The following is a 17,574-nucleotide window of genomic DNA, read 5'->3' on the forward strand; positions in this document are numbered from 1 at the left end:
GTGGTAGAGTTCTAGCCTTGAGAAAGTCCAATGACAGTGTTCAGATCGTGAGCTCAAGCCCAGGAATGGCAAAAAAAAAAATAGAATATAAAAACTCATTATAAGATCCTTTCTTAGCCAGGCATGGTGGCTATATTCCTACCTACTCAGGAGGCTGAGATCTGAGGATTGCAGTTCAAAGCCAGCCTGGGCATTAAAGTCCCTGAGACTCAAATCTCTAATTAATCTCCAGAAAACTGGAAGTGGCACTGTGGCTCAAGGGTAGGAGGGTAAACTTGGGTTGAAAACTCAGGGACAGTGCCCAGGTCCAGAGTTCAAGTTCCAAACATCCTTGTTTGAGATCATATATTTTAAATTTTAAACTGAAATCACAAAATTAAATGATACTTTAGAATCAAAATAATAAATTCCATAAAACAACAAATATTTTATATCAAATTTATGACCTCAATAAAAGCTGCAAGTGCTGACAGAAAAAATACATAAACTGAGGTCCTTTCAGATGAGAAATGAAGTAACAACTTTTATAACTGTTTCTTGATTAATTTGTTACATACCTAGTATGAAACTCTTTTTCAGTATTTGAAGGAATATATTGTAAATGACATTTGCATTCTAATACCACAAAGATCAAATAATTTCATTGGAAAATTGATTTGCTATCAAATACAATGAAGAAAAAAGTAGTCAACTGATACCTGTTTAGATCATCCACTACCTATATATGCATATTGGTATTGATAGTGGTTTATTTAAATAAATATGTGCTCGCACATATGTATCTATCCATATATCTATGTATGTATATATACATGTATCTATGTATGTGTCAGCCTGTCTGTTTATCTCTTTCTTATATTTATTGATCTCAAAAAGTGTGCTTTTGTAGTAATGAGCAAAATATCTGGCTGCCACTTTTTGATACATCACGTTCCCAGTGCACATAGAAATTACACGAATTGTTATGACTATCAAAACCAATTGTCAATTTTTTAAACAAAATTCTTCCTTCCTTCTCTTAGAAACGGTTTAATTTTCTCCTATCTCTTTGAGTGCTTTATCTTCTTTAGTGTCCTACCTTGCAACATGTGTGAAATTTTATCAAAAGCTTTCTGATATTACCATGAATTACTGTGTAAGCAGAGCTATTGCTTATCTGTCAAGGGGACTTTTCCTTTTCTTTAGCAATTTTCTCCATTTCTATATGTGTTTTCTCTACCAATTTTTTTTTAAACCTGGGACTGTACTTTAAAGGCTTTGACTTTTAGTGAGGAGCTACAATGGAAAACTGTTTCTAGGTTATCCTTGTGAAAGCATGCAGAGGTGAGAGGATTATGTTTTCATCTTGTGTTTTTCTTTGGCGAGTATTTGGGCACAGTAATTACCACATGATGGGAAATACTCCTATATTAAATAGAAAAAAAACTACATTTGGCATTTTTACTTTATTTTCAAGCCATTAAATTTCATTTTGGCTGTATGTTTTCCATTCAATTAAGTTTTTTGGTTAGTTATTTATTTTCAACTCTCTTGCAAGTATGTTTCATTAGTGCTAAACAGGCTAGGGTTAATCTTTTGATAAGAATTATTTTTATGGCATTTGTATTGTACCTGATGAGTCATGATTTTTGACAACCATGCAATTATCTTTTCTATTGCAAGCTTTATTAAAAATATTCAAGGTTAATTAGATGGATGTTCTGTTTTGGAAAACATATGATCATATTCTATTATAATCTGGAAAGGGGCTGGTTATTGGTATTGTTTTCTCTTGTTCTAGGCAGAGAAAAAAGGGGAAATTTATTTTGGACAGTATAGGGAAGGGTTTATGTTGAAAATTTGGAGTTATTGCGATTGTCATGAGAGCAGAATATCCAAAAATATTTTAATGAACAAAACCCTAAAGTTCTTTATTCAAGCACTAATCAGTGAAGACCCCACATGCTAAGTTAAGTAGGCCTTTATAGCCAATAACATACCCTTAAATGTCTCTAATTTTACCTATATTTCACCTCTGATATATTTTTATATCCTTTATAAACATTAAATAATCAGTTCTGCACCTTGCAGATCACATGGTATTCTCATCACCCTTCTTGTCTCTCTTTGCAAAAAGTTAAAAGAAAAATAAAAGTATACTTCTGAATTTATCTGGAACAAGGACAAAAATGTTCATATCATTCCCCAGGGCATCAATAGTGATTAAGAATTGTTGTCAAAGGAAACAACAAAAATAGTGATCAACGACAACAAAGGAAACTTTTAAATTGTCAGGCTTCCTTCCTGAATAGCAATTTTGTCCTCAACACAGCTACTTCTTTGGAGATGCACTCAGTCTCTGGCCTCAAGGCTCAGCCTGCTCTGATAAGAAATATGGGTAAGCCTGAATGTCCTTTTTTTTTTTTTCTCTTCTCCCTTCCTCCCTTCATCCAGTTCCCCTGTATACTAAGGCCTTAGAGAGTGTAATGTGCTGTAGCAACTAACAGTGCTGCTTTTGGCATGATCTGTCCCAACTAATAGCTATGTGAGCTTGAGGCCAGACGGTTTCACCATCTTCAGAATAGAAACGACACTGAACACAACACTGGAGATAATACTGGAAACTATTACTTCACACATGCAGTGTATCATGTATTCGTCGGTACCTGATCACATAGAATGAGTTTACTCACCTCTAATTTCTTTGAGCTCTATTGTTTCATCCCTCTTTTCCTCTCTGCAGACTTGCGGCAACCATTTATTTATTTATTTATTGCTTCGCTTAGAACTTTTGATTTTCCCGAATATCAAGTAGTTGGAGGCATACCCAGTGTAGCCTTTACAGGGAATTTCTTTCACTTTGCCATGTGCAGCCCATGTTTTCATGGCTTCTTAACTCATTTCTTTTTAATCTTTGAGTAAAATTCATTCCACTGTATAATACTGTGACATTTGTTTTATCTGTTTATTCATTAAAGGATGTCTTGATTAATTCTAGTTGATAGTATTATAAATAAATCTAATATAAACATTCACTTTCAGGGGTTTGTATAGGCAAATACAAATGCCATAAAAATAATTCTTATCCAACCCTAGCCTGTTTAGCACTAATGAAACATACTTGCAAGAGATTTGAAAATAAATAACCAAAAAACTTAATTGAATGTTCAACTGATTTGAACAAATATTTAGGAGTACTACTGCTCGAATATGAGGTGTATGGTAAGTTTGTATTCAGTTTTGTGCCAACCTATTTTCCAAAGTGATTGTATTGCTTTTTATCTCAACCAACAATGACTGAGAGTTCCTATGGTGCCACATTTTATTAGTTTGGGACATTGAGAATGTCTTTGATTTTATTCATTGGAATAGATTTGTAATGTTACATTATTATTTACTTGGTATGTAAAATTTCCTTCTTCCCTTCCTTCCTTCTTTTCTTTTTCTTTCTTTCTGCTAGTCATTGGCCTTGAACTCAGGGCCTGAACACTGTCCTTAGGCTTTCTCAAGGCTAGAGCTCTACTACTTGAGCCACAGCACCACCTCTGGCTTTTTTTTTATTTCTATATGTGTGGTACCAAGGAATTGAACCGGGGTCTTCCTGCACGCTAGACAAGCATTCTACCACTAGGCCAAATTCTCGGCCTTTTTTCTTTTCTTTTTTCTATCATCTTTCTCCCTCCCTCCCTCCCTCCCTTCCTTCCTTCTTTCCTTTCCTTTTTTTTTTTTTGCCAGTCCTGGGCATGGGCTCTGGGCCTGAGCTTTGTTCTTGGGCTTTCTCAAGGCTAGAGCTCTACACTTGAGCCATAGCACCACTTCTGCATTTTTTTTTCTATGTATGTGGTACCCAGGAATCAAACCTGGGTCTTTGTGCATGCTAAACAAGCACTCTACCAGTAGGCCAAACTCCAGGCCCTCTTTCTTTCTCTTCTCCCCTCTTCTCTCCTCCCCTCCCCTCCCCTCCTCTTTCTCCCTCTCCCTTCTCTCTCTCGCTCTCCCTCTCCTTCTCCCTCTTCTCTCTCTCTGTCTCTCTCTGTCTCTCTGTCTCTCTGTCTCTCTCTGTCTCTCTCTCTGTCTCTCTCTCTGTCTCTCTCTCTCTCTGTCTCTCTCTCTCTCTCTCTCTCTGTCTCTCTCTGTCTCTCTCTGTCTCTCTCTCTCTCTCTCTCTCTCTCTCTCTCTCTCTCTCTCTCTCTCTCTCTCTCTCTCTCTCTCTTTCCTTTCCCTCCTCTTCTTTGTCATCCTCCTCCTTCTCCACTTCCTCCTCCCCTTCTCTTTCATTACTGAGATTTGACCGCAAAAACCCATGCTTACTACCCGGTTGTTCTACCACTGGAAATATATACCTAGCTTTTTGGTTTTCCTCATTTTTCTTTTTTTTTTGGACAGGTGTCATGTTTACCATTGGGGCCAAACTCAGCCACAAGTTTTCTAATCTGTGCCTCCCGAAAAGCTAAGATTGTAAGTGTAATTGTACCCAACTTGTTTAAGATGAAGACTCCTTACTGTTTGAGTGCGCTAGACTTGACCTGTGGTCCTTTTGATGTTTACCTCCAGAGTTTCTGGCAGAAGTATGTATCCTCACATTTAATACTTGTATCTCCATTTTAAATGATTTGTTCAATGAAAGTATTTGCTCTTATCAATCATTCTTCTAAGAACTGGGCTTGCACTAGCTAAATATACAAAAATACCTTCATCTAAACTTGTAGTCTAAAGAGTGGTAGTTGGTGACAAACATTCTAGCAGGGAAATGCACATAATACTGTAGAAGTAATAAGTACCATTATGGAAGGAAATGGAAGAGAGAAGACTGATGAGGCGGAAGCCATAATTTAAAATTGTATGGTCAGAGAAGCTCCACTTAGAGGGCAATGTTTAAACAAAAACAGAAGGTGGAAGGAAAGCATCCATCCAACATCTGGAGGAAGTGTTACTGGTATATGAGATAAAAGGGAAGAGGTCCATGGGACGAAACAAACCTGAGAGGTTTAAATGGTAGAAGGAAGATAGTGTGAATAAGTGGTAGATGAAGAGAGAAGTTGTGGGCAATATCTTTCTTTCTTTCTTTCTTTCTTTCTTTCTTCTTTCTTTCTTTCCTCCTTTCTTTCTTTTTGTAGATCTGATAGAATCAGGCTAGATACTTGAATTTAACTGTAAGGCAGATGAAAACCTATGGAAAAGTTTGATTCAGCAAAGTATATGATTTATTCTTTCAAGCATCAGTGGGAAGCTGCATTGAAAATAGATTCTAATAGTCAGGAGCAGAGGCCCATAGATCAGTTGGAAATCTGTTTCAATAAGTTAGGTGAGATGTGATGCTACTGGAATCAGACTGAAAGCAGTGTTTAGTAGACATAAAGTGCTTGTAACATTGTTTCTATATAGCCTTACAATCATTACTATTTTCATCACTAAATGTCCTAATTTTTATATCATTTACCTATAATTTTATATCACCTTCTAATATTGTTATTTTTAATAAAATTTCATAGATACAGTGTTGGCTCTTAAAAAGCATAACCCCTTGAATTTTGAAACTTGATGGAGGTTTTTTAAAATCATAATTAGATTCATATGCTGTTCCTAGGCTATTTCTGTTTTTAATCTGAATATTTTCTTTTAAAATTATTTTTATTATCCTTAAGCAGCTGTACAAAGGAGTTACCATTCAACAAAGCACTTTATAAATGCAATGTCTGAACATTTTCACCCATTTCTCCCAGCAGCTTGCCCCTTCTCTCAATTTTTCTTAAAAATTTAAGGATAGTATTTTTAATTCATACTCCCTCTACACCTGAGGTGGTATACAAGTGTTCATAAATGTATTAATTGAAAAACAGTAGATTTAGGGGAGAACTCAAACAGTGTAATTCCTTAGAAAGGTAAAAATCACAGTTCAAGAAAATGAAGAGAAGCAGGGTATATCTTTTAAATATTTGTCTCCTATTGAAATTTACTTAGCTCAGTTAAAATATAATTCAGTTTCAATTTGCAATCTTTTCAGCTAGCAAGTCTAAGTGTCATATGAAATGAACAGAGACTTGTCATATGAAATAAAGACAGAGACAGATTCTAAAACATTTTTTTCTTCCCATAGAACTACAAAATTAGGAGGAGTATGGTTCCATTAGTTGCCACTCAGAATTATAAAGTGGGACTGGGGAAGGAAGATTGTATGAAGATAGCTCCTTTGGAGTAGAAGATTAAATATGGAATGTTAACTTCTAGCTGGCCATGAGTGGGAGAAACTAACTTATTACTCTGCTTTTCCTTAGATCAGAATATTATAATTCTACCTCAAGGACCATAGGAGAGCAATCAGTGTGTTACAAATGTGTAATAGCATTCTAAAAATACTGACCATCTGATTTTGGCATCAGATGATCATCTAAATTGATCCCAACAATGAAATGCTATGTTGAGTTATCAACTTAAATATTTACAGAACATGCTTTATCTACTAGGTCCTTTTACTAGAGATAGGGATACAAAGTTCCTATAAAGTAGACTATGTATTTATAGAATTTAAATTATAATGGGGACACAGCCAATAAGCAAAACATTAACTATAATAGTGATAAGGGTAGGTAAAAACCACACAACAGGAAAATAAATGACAAGTGAGATGTGCTGTTTGAAGAAGAGCTATCTATGATTGACGCAAGAACAAAATACAGATGGACAAAAAAGTAAGCCATGAGTATTATATTTTGGGGGAAAGTAGAAAAGATTCAGGTGAGGAAGGGAGGAGTGGATGGGGATGAGGGGCTCATAGTTGATTACACTTTTGGGTTTTTATATTGTGGGAAGTCACTGGTGGTAGTTGAGTTCATCAATATGTTATGAATTGATATTCATTCTGTAAAGACTGTGCTGCAGAGCAGGAAAGGGTAGAACATGCAAAAGGAAATAAAGGATCTAATCAGATAGTTTCTGCAGAAAGCTAAGGGAAAACTTGTTTCTGTCAAGTTGGTAGTTATGAACTTTGAGATGCATTTTGGTCAGTGGTGGGGAAGTGATTGCTTTGGGATTCAAAGAGAAGACTGGCGAGGAAAGTAACCTGAGAGCAGTGGCTCATGCCTGTAATCCTAGCTAATCAGGAGGCTGAGATCTAAGGATCAAGGTTCAAAGCCAGCGCAGGCACAAAAGGACCTGAGACTCTTACCTCCAATTAACCTATACAAAAATGGGAAGTGGGCCTTGGCTCAAGGCTAGGGCAGTAGCCTTGAGCTGATGAGCTCAGGGACAGTGCCCAGGCTGAGTTCAAGCTACATGACCACAAAAAAATAAAAAAAAAGACAAAAGTGAAAGTGGGATTAAGATGCAGATTTGGTTAAGGGTTCTCTGTGAAGCTCACAGCAGTTCTAAGACATTAAAATACACTGTTATATAAAAATATTATAAAGGGATGAGTATCCTTATTTTGCTGTGTTAAGTGAACATATTTTCTGTTGCTGTAGTTCACAAAAAAAATGTTTCGTGGTTCATTGATGGGCCAACCTGGAATCTCAAACTCACAAAATTTCCTTTTGTCTGTAAGACAAAATTAGATTTTATTCTACCGACTTACCTTTTATTTGTATACAATGAAGAACTTTTTCCTTTTTTTCCTTTGTTTCTTAGTTGCACAGAATATTAAGATTTGTTATTTATATGTGTAAAATAGTAAGTTGCTAGAGCTTAGTGAAGACTAATACATACTCAAAAGTATAGGAAAAACTTGGAATATTCTCTTGGGTTTACGAAGGATAATTTGTTATTGATAAACTGGAGATGTTGTCTTGAGTTAGCCTAGATTTCTAATTACTATTATCTCAATTCTCCTTAATTATCAGTTAATTTTTAGTTTTAGCATAATTATTGTCATTATTTCTTCTGGGATATCACTAAACTACCAATGAACAGACATAATATGTCTAGATGGCAATATCCCCAAAGCATTGAGTCCCAGTGCACTATAATTTGGGTATTACTCATCCTTACCCCCTATTGTTAAAACAGATGTCTACAGAACTTCCTTCCTTATCCCTCAACTTTCCTAAGAGATAGGCTTTGTTATGATACTGCATTTCTTTTCCATGGGAGGAAACTATCAGATAGATCAGTAGATTATCATGTAGTTTCTATGACTAAGTAGACTTCAGTAAGAAATGAATTTTAGTAATGGGTTTTATATGTTTTCCCTTGACATTTACTAGATGTATAAAGAGCCGTATATAGAAAAATAATTAAAAATGTAGCAAAGCTTTCATATGCTTTATTTAGAACCGAGTAAATCTGCTATCCAATGCTTAGGATTTTGATGCCAGCCTGTCTGTGCTAAACATCAAATCTACCACATGTAAAGCATGTGCTCTGCAACTGACAAATAGATACTGTCCTGCAATTAAATTCTGACTACACTAAAATGAGACTTTTAATTATTGACAGATTAGCTTCATAGCCTCAATTTCCTTTTTTCATATATTTTTTATTGTAATTAATAGAAGGGTTACATGATATTTGCCAGATAGATGGTGCATTAATTCCCATACATTGATACCTTTTCACATGTCTTGGTCCCCATTTCCTTCCCCCCCCCGTCCCCACCCCTCATCTTGTTTTCCCCCCTTTCCTATCCAATTTCAAATAACCAAATACAAATATATCCGATATATCAGGTAACAAAGTGGGATAACCAAGGGACAGCAAAAGAGATGAGAGATAACATAGTACATTAAGGACAACAATCATTCATTGTATGGCTTATTTTTCTATATCCTGGAGGTCTTTTCATTCAGCATCCTACTATATGGCCTTTTGTATCAAGGTTTTGCTCTATTGCAAATCTCTGCTAGGAGAGCCCAAGGTTTCTACTGATTATGACAAATGAGGGAAACCATTGAGCCTAAGTTCCTTTGAGTCTGGCTTACTTCACTTAATATGATCTTTTCTAAGTCTTTCCATTTCCTAACAAATGGGTCGATGTCATTCTTTCTGACAGCAGCATAGAATTCCATTGTGTACAAATACCACATCTTGTTGATCCACTCATCAACTGAGGGACATGTAGGTTGGTTCCATATCTTTGCTATGGTAAATAGTGCTGCAATGAACATTGTTGTGCTGGTGGATTTAGTATGTCCTTGTTTCTGGATGATTGGGTAAATGGCAAGTAGTGGAATTGCTGGGTCATAGGAGAGTTCTATGTTTAGTCTTTTGAGGAACTGCCATAGTGGTTGAACGAATTTGCACTCCCACCAACAGTGTAGTAGTGATCCCTCCTGGCCACATCCCCTCCAGCATCTGTTGTCATTAGTTTTCTTGATCCTGGCCATTCTAACTGAAGTGAGGTCATAGCCTCAATTTTCTATCTGAATATTTGGATTAAAATATTTCCTGCTTTTGGGGGGATATTTTGAATATATTATTATCATAATCATCACCATCATAATTATTGTTATTATAACTAATCTCATGCTAATGGCTCACACCTGTACTTCTAGCTATTCAAGAGGCTAAGAAAACTCTATGAGACTCTTATCTCTCATTAACCACCAGAAAACTAGAAGTGGTACTGTGGGTCAAAGTGAGAGCACCAGCCTTGAAAAAAATAAAATAAAGTGAAAAAGAGGCCCTGAATTCAAGCCTCACGACTGACAGAAAGAAGAAAAAAAAATACAGTTTGTACAACAAGTTAGGAATTATTTAAGGTGTTTGGCCAACTTATCAATATGAAGATTACACAATAATGTCATTCAGTATCATCAATTGCAGGAAGTGGAACTGTGGTTCCAGGTAGTGAATTGTCAGCTTTGGGAATAAGAGCTCAGGGACAGCACCCAGGCCCCGAGGACAAGCTTCATGACTGAAAAAAAAGACAAATTGCAGAGACTCCTTTCATGAATAAGTGTCTTAATGCACACATATGAAACTATCAAGATCCTACATTTTAAGTGCAGTAAAATGCAATCACCTCTAGGGGTATAAATGAATTGGGCTAGATGAATCTGTTAATGTCTCTTAGTCAAACACTGACTTTAGAATTAGTCTTTCCCTATTTAATCGAAAGAGAGGAAATATATATATATATATACATATATATATATATATATATTGCCAGTGCTAGGCTTGAACTCAGTGCCTGAGTACTGTCCTTGAACTTTCTCAAGGCTAGAGGTCTACCACTTGAGCCTCAGTACCACTTCTGTTTTTTTTTCTCTGTATATGGTACCCAGGAATTGAACCCAGGTGTTCGTGCATGCTAGGCAAGTATTCTACCACTAGGCAGGCCAAACTCCTGGCCCAAGAGAGAAATTATTTTTGAAAGATTTGGCAATTGTCTGGTAACTGCCAGCTTACTTTGATTAAAACTGCCAAACAGCAAGAAATTTTGATAATCAGAAATCTTGTTCATACAAAGCCATGCACTGAGGTTTAAGAGTAGTTGCTGATAATTTTTAGAGGTAAACTCTGCTTCAAGAAGAGGACTATATACACATAGTTGTCCAAGAAGAAATTCAGTTGCAAGGATAAAATCCCAGACAAGATATGGGGTGGCCTCTTTAGCAAAATACACAGAGGAAAGGAAAGAACATAAAGCAATGAGAACAGAGATTGTTCTCCCCTAAGCCATAATGTAAAAAGACATTATTATTAGCATTCTCACAATACTTCCCCATTTCATCAGGCACTTACAGCAGAAAAAAAAATCAAAGTAGATTCAGAAGGCAAGAGGTGCAGGAAGAGATCCAAGCAGGCAAAGAACATTCCAAATTTCTTGACTCTCATTGCCAGGTCCAGTTTTCCTCCAACTCCCACAGCTCTGCTAAATTCTCTTGGAAAGGAAATTGGACCATGACTTTCTCCTCATCTTATTTCTTTCTGTTCTGTGCCTTGGGTTGTTAAATACAATACTTTCACTTTCCCATTTACCTCCCAGTGGCTTGGCATTTCTAAGGTCAGTATATTTATTGCAAAGGATAATGATTGGATATTTCAACTTTTTTGTTTGTTTACAAGTAGAACCCACTCCCATACCCTACATAGTCTAGATTTTCAATTGCGTACACAACATAATTTCTCTTTACTGCATTGATGATCACTTAGATCCAGGGAATGAACCTCTGTCAATAGTTGTATAGTATTCTAGGATTCAACATGTCATGAAGTGTTTCTCTCTGGGGGCTTACAAGTTCGTGAAACATCACCCTTTTAAAAAATAACTAAAATTTATTCTTCACCATTTCTGGCTTTTTCTAGGTCTATGGTACCAAGGAATTGAATCTGGGTCTTGGTGCATGCTAGGCAAGCACTCTACCACTAGGCCAAACTCCCAGCCCCTAAAATGTGTTCTTAAATAGCTATACAAAGGGATTCCAACTTACGAGTATACTGGCTCTTGAATAGCACTTCCATCATTCACCTCATTTATCCCAGCCTACACCTCTCCTTGTTTCCTACTTCTGTTTTCATGTAGGAACAGGGAAAGGCTTATAAATTAGAACTTAGCTAAGGAACAAAGAGACTTGGCTCTTATTTTTATGTTTTACCCATCTATTAGGTTCGTATCAAATAAGCCATTTTCTTCTGTTGGTATAGCACTCACACATGCGCACACACACACACACACACACACACATATGCACGCACGCACCTTTCTTTCTACACTTTATTTCATGTAAGACATATAAGAGAACTAGGAGTTTCTTCTCCTAAAATTATGATAAATGCCACTACCTTTGTTTTGCTAAATGAGCAGCAGAAATTGAGGAATTGATTGATTTCGGGAAAGTGCAGTACACCAAAGCCTTGTAAGGTAGTGTTAGAAATTATTCATTCTAACTCTTGATTATAGGATGTTAGAAAAGTTTTTGCTGGAACTCTGGTACTACAGGGCTAAACTGCTGCTTATTCCATAGTGTTTTAAACCCCAGACTCAGAAAGGTAATGGTAAAGGACACAGAGGAAGCCATTAAGTTTGGATGGTACTTTTTCCTTTAACTGTAGCTCATTTCCTACAATTCTTTAGAGGAAGGACTTCCATCACTCTTCATAGCAATGCTTTTACCCATGTGCTAGCTCTCTTGAGAAGCTGACCTAATGGTAGCCTAAATAAAAGTAATTACTTATCTGGAGGCAGCTTGTCCCCAAAGTAACCTTCTGATAAAAGACAATATTTTCCCTGCAATGTATGAGATCCTAAAATCCTAGAAATGCAAAGGGTCTTGGGATATTACATTCTTGAACATTGATACCCCTTCTCATGCTTTTTTTCCCCACCTTCCCTCCTCCCACCTACTCCCAATCATCTTGTTTTCCCCCTTCCCTTTCCTATTTCAAATAAACAAAGAAACATATATACAAAATACCGGGTGCCAAAGTCAGATACAGTAACAACGGAGATAAGGGGTAAAAAAGAGAAAAGAAATAGCTTCACAGAGTACATTAAGAACAACAATCACAAAGATAAACCTCTTCATGCTTGTTAATGGGATTCTCAATACCATATTGCAGACAGGAAAGTAAAACAAAAAGTGGTGTGCGTGTGTGTGTGTGTGTATATGTGTGTGTGCGTGTGTTACTAACTTTTGAATATTTTTAAGTTAGGGCTCTGAGAATAGTCAGAAATGGATGATTTTTCAAAGCTTAACCTAAAATGCTTTTTCTTTTTAATTTTTTTTGGTAGTCCTGGGACTTGAACTCAGTACATGGGCACCGTCCTTGAGCTTTCTCAAGGCTAGCACTTGAGCCACTTCCAGCCTTTTCTATGTATGTGGGTACTAAGGAATCAAACCCAAGTCTTCATGCATGCTAGGCAAGCACTATACCACTAGGCCACACTCCCAGCCCCTGAAATACCTTTCTCGAAACCAAACCATGGAGAAGACAGACCCCAGAATTACAGCATGTCTACTTGACTCATTCATTGTGGGGACTTCAGCTTTTAATTTCAGCACATTAGTCTTAGTACAGAGTTTTCCCCACTCCAGTATGCCAGTGCTTGGGCTTGAAACCCAGGGCTTGAGGGCTATCCCTGAGCTCAAAAAATATTGTTGTATCACTTGAGCCACTTCCCAGTCTCAACTTAGGCTGAGGAAAAACACCAGGATCAAACCCTGAAGTGTGGAAAGTAGTTCATTTCCCAATGCAGTAGCTATTAAATGTTGGTTGTATACATAGTTGCGTAGTTCTTTAAAATTAAGTCTTATTTTTTACTCAGCCATCAATTATCACCTTAGGTTTACTATATTGCCTCCCTGCCTATGGCTTAAAAATCAGAGGTCAATCTCTTGGTCCTTTTCTGGGATGTAATTTATAATTATTTTTTGAAATACAGTAACTCCTCTGCTCACATTACCTGGCCTCCGTTGCTGATAGGATCACTGCTTAAAACCTTTATGTGATTTTATATGTGTACATGAATATATGTGTATATGTATATGTGCCAGGAAGATTCTCATTGTTATTTTCATCATTATTTCTTTCTCACAGTGTCAACATGCTAATTAGTGAATTTGAAATTTTAGGCAAACAAAATAAAGTAGTAAAACTTCAATCTTCCTGCATTATTTAAAGAAGTCACACATTTGCTTACATTGGGAAGCTTGCAATTGTGTTTACTAAAACATATGGATGTTTACTATAAATGCTTCATTCCTAGGATTTGCTTCCTCATGTGCTTATCAGGCTTACTGGCAATATTTCTCCTTGATGCAGGAGCACATCCTAGAGAAATATGTATAATGTGCTGCTACTAGATAATTTTCACCCCACTCTTAATTATTGGAGCAAAATGCAAATATTTAATTGAATGCAAAAATTGATCTTATGCATATTTATTTGCTCTATTCTCTGGGTAAATTCAGTATGATTACTACCAGCATAATTTTAACTGACTTGTATGGCGAAGATTTCACAGTCACCTGAATCCTCAGCTTGGAGCTGTCATTATGGAAAGCCCCCAAAAGGAGCTTGCAAAAACCTTGGAAGGATTTCTCAAATCTTTTGAAAAAAAAAAAAAAAAAGGACGAAAGTGAAAGGAGATTTCTCTTCAAAAGGAATTTGCCTGAGCTGTGTTGGAAACCAAGGCATGGTTAATGTATGGACATTTTAAATCCTTAACTACATAAGTTTCTTTTTCATTGTTCATTACATATTATTACATGCATTATTTCAACAGTAGTTTTTTTTTAATTCTGGGTATTCTTAAGCCATAAAACAGATGAGAATTGAAGTGTGAGATTTCAGTTCTTTAGAAGTATGCTCAGTTTCTTTTTTTTTTTAAAGAGGTCCTATGCTAACATGGAATAAAATCAATACATCTTAAGAGGTTAGACTACAATATGGTATAGCTCAGCATTTGGTATACAAATTAGTTAACTCGATTTAGTTCCTGACAGCAAAAATCCCCAAATCTTTACTGATTATGTCTTGCCCTTTCAATGTATTGGTAACCTCTTTGTTAACCATCCTGCAATTAATATTAGAATTTGGATAAAAATATCATTTTTCACTGGGAAATTATGAGGTTTAACAAAAAAACTTCGAAGAGAAACTCTAAAATGCTATCATTGCAAAAAGTATAAATATGTTATAGAAACAAATTTAGGTTTGTATTTGTTTAACATAAATTACAGATGTTCTTTTTAATTTATGGAAGCAGTATTTAGCTAGACACATTATATTGGATATGAATATTCTTTAGTCTTAAACAGTGATCATCTTTCAAATAAATCTATTTTTATTTACTGAAGAAATATTTGTTATGTACAAGGTATATACAAGAAAATATGTGGAGTGTCTAGAAAGAGAAGATAGATAGATCTCATTTTTTGTACTGGGTTTTTCAACTGACCTAGTCAGGGGCTGTAAGATGTGTGTGTATCAAAGGTGTCTGCAAAAAGAGCCTTGTGGCTGAGGTACAAAATAGAACCTCTATCCTACTATTTAGATTATATGTCCTGAGAGAGGAGCTGTGTCTATTCACATTAAAGAGGGCTCTTTTTTCAGTTTTTAAAAAACCAAAGTTATGGGAGAACAGGCCAGCTTCTTCAAGACCTATGTCAAATAGCTTGACTCTAGATCATAACCATTTTTTCAGACAATCATATAGGAAATTTGTTTTATATCTTTCCACTACTTCTACAAATCCTACTGTATTAGAGCTACAGCAAAGATATGACCATGTCAACAAGGTAGAACTCAACATCTGTGGAAGATAATATGACTTATCATTTATCATTCTGCAGTGACTGCCCTCATGCTTTCAGGGTCAAAAGATCACATCATAGACCTTCATATCTCTCAGCTTTCTTATTTTAATGTATAGTATTCTTGTTGGAATTCTCTGCCGTTCTGTATACTTCAACATAACTAGAGCTATTGATATGGTCTGGAAAGTTTTAACTTTTGTATTGCACACAGAGAAAAGCTAAAAAAATAAATATGAATGTATGATTATTCTACAAAGAAATTTTTAAATACTCCCATATATTCTTTGCTAAAAAAAATCTTTATTTTTCCATTCATTGGAAATCATTGCCTCTTCCAAGAACAAAGAATTATTAAAGCATATAAATTCTAAAACTTGTGGCTTGTTCCTGGAAATAATTACATTGATGGAGTCACTGTGTATTTGAAGTAGAATGCTTTTGTGAGTTGCTACAGGAAAAAAGGCTTCCTTTTCATAAATCTAAACTGAATGACTAAGAAATAAGGGAAAACAGTCTATAAAGCTATGAATACCTATTCCAGTAAAAGATGTAAAAAAAATTTGATAGAGAAATAATTGGTAATCTTTAGTTTGGTGACAGCAAATTATAAATCTGCTTCATTCATGAAGTCTTTGAGTGATACATAGATCAGTTAAGGTGATTTTAAAAAGTGGGCTTACTCATATAATGAGTGATTTTTGTCCTTAATGTACTATGTATCTCTCATCTCTTTTGCTGTCCCTTGGCTATCTCATATTGTTACAGTATTTCACCTTGTTATCTGATATGTTGTATATATGCATATTTGGTTATTCGAAATCTGGTAGGGTAGGGGGGAAAACAAGATGAGGAATGGGGGTGGAGGGAGGGAAATGGGGACCAAGACATGAGAAAGGGTATCAACGTGTGTGAAGTAATGCACCTTCTATCTGATGAATATAATGTAACCCTTCTATTAATTACAATAAAAAATATATGGGAAAGTTAAAAAAGTGGACTTACTAACAAAAGCCTAAATCAACAGTTTGAATATAGCTCAGTAAATAAATATAAGCAAATCACTGCTCCTAGAGTGAGTGACATTGGTATGTTTGTGTGTATGTATATATTCATTTAATTTTATTCATTCATTTAATCAATTTATTTGTTTCCATTCCTTCTTTTGTTTTGCTTTGCCTTACCTTGTTCCTTGTTTAAAATAAAGCATCACAACATTAAATCTGTCCACTGAAGTTAATTACTTCAGCTATGTATTAAAGCATTTAGTTCCAGCACCTTCTCTGTATGGGTTTTGAAGACACATCTTAATGTTAGTTTTCATGGTGGTTAATGTAAATCATCAAACCATGAAGACCATGTCAAGTGCTCCAAGGAATAATAAAATATTAATTTCATGATAAAATTTAGGTAGCTTAAGGAAGAAGCTGTTGTCCATTCCATGAGTGGCTTTTAAGACTTTGATATCAATGCTTTGACTACATCTTTTCTTAGCCATTCAAACCACATGTAATAAGCAATAAGTATCTGTCTACCTTCAACGGAGAAACTCAAAAATCAAAACCATTGTTTGTTATTCCTGTCAGATCATCACTGAAAAAAAAAACTATCTCCTTCTTATCTTTCTTTTATGCTTTTTGATAGCATTATGCCAAGATAAGAAAAACTTTTAGTATCATGTAAATACTGGAGCAAAAACACCTCCATTCAACTTTCAGATAAATAGTAACATAGATACTTATATACACACAAATATCTTGATGTATATATGTATATACACATACATGCATATGTATATATACATGCACACACATATATTGGCTGTATATATACATATATGCAAACATTTAATGCCCATATGTGTGTGTATGTGTGTGTGTGTGTGTCTACACACACATAGTTGGTCATAGTGCTCACTAGTGATTTCATCAAATACTTTATGAAAACAAAACCACAAATACCAAATAGAAACTTTATGGATTTTCATAGATTAAATACTGAGAGTTTTGTTGTATGTCATTTGATGCATGAAGAAAAATAAGCTGTAACGATATGTGGCTCTCAGCAAGTATCTATGGAGAAATGATCACGAAATTTCAGGAAGTAAATAACATTTTTTTCCTCTCTATATTATTGCTTGTGAAATGGAAAACTCATTTGGAAATACTGGGATGAAATCGTGATATCAGCTTTCTTATTTTGTTGCCATAGCTAGAACATGGTGAACACTTAATTAACTCTTAAGAAACAATTATTTTTCAATGGTTTTTAGGCCTGGAGTAGAGACAGAAGGGGAGCTGAGGGAAGGGCAAGGGGTAAATACAATAAGGTCTTGTCTCAGGACAATTCTGGAAGTAGAGGATATGCTTGTGAAAATGCTGAGTGCATGCACAAATTGGCAACC

The sequence above is a fragment of the Megascapheus bottae genome, chromosome 6 (genome assembly GCF_031878675.1).
Source record: "Megascapheus bottae isolate mThoBot1 chromosome 6, mThoBot2.hap1, whole genome shotgun sequence".
Lineage (NCBI taxonomy): Eukaryota > Metazoa > Chordata > Mammalia > Rodentia > Geomyidae > Megascapheus > Megascapheus bottae.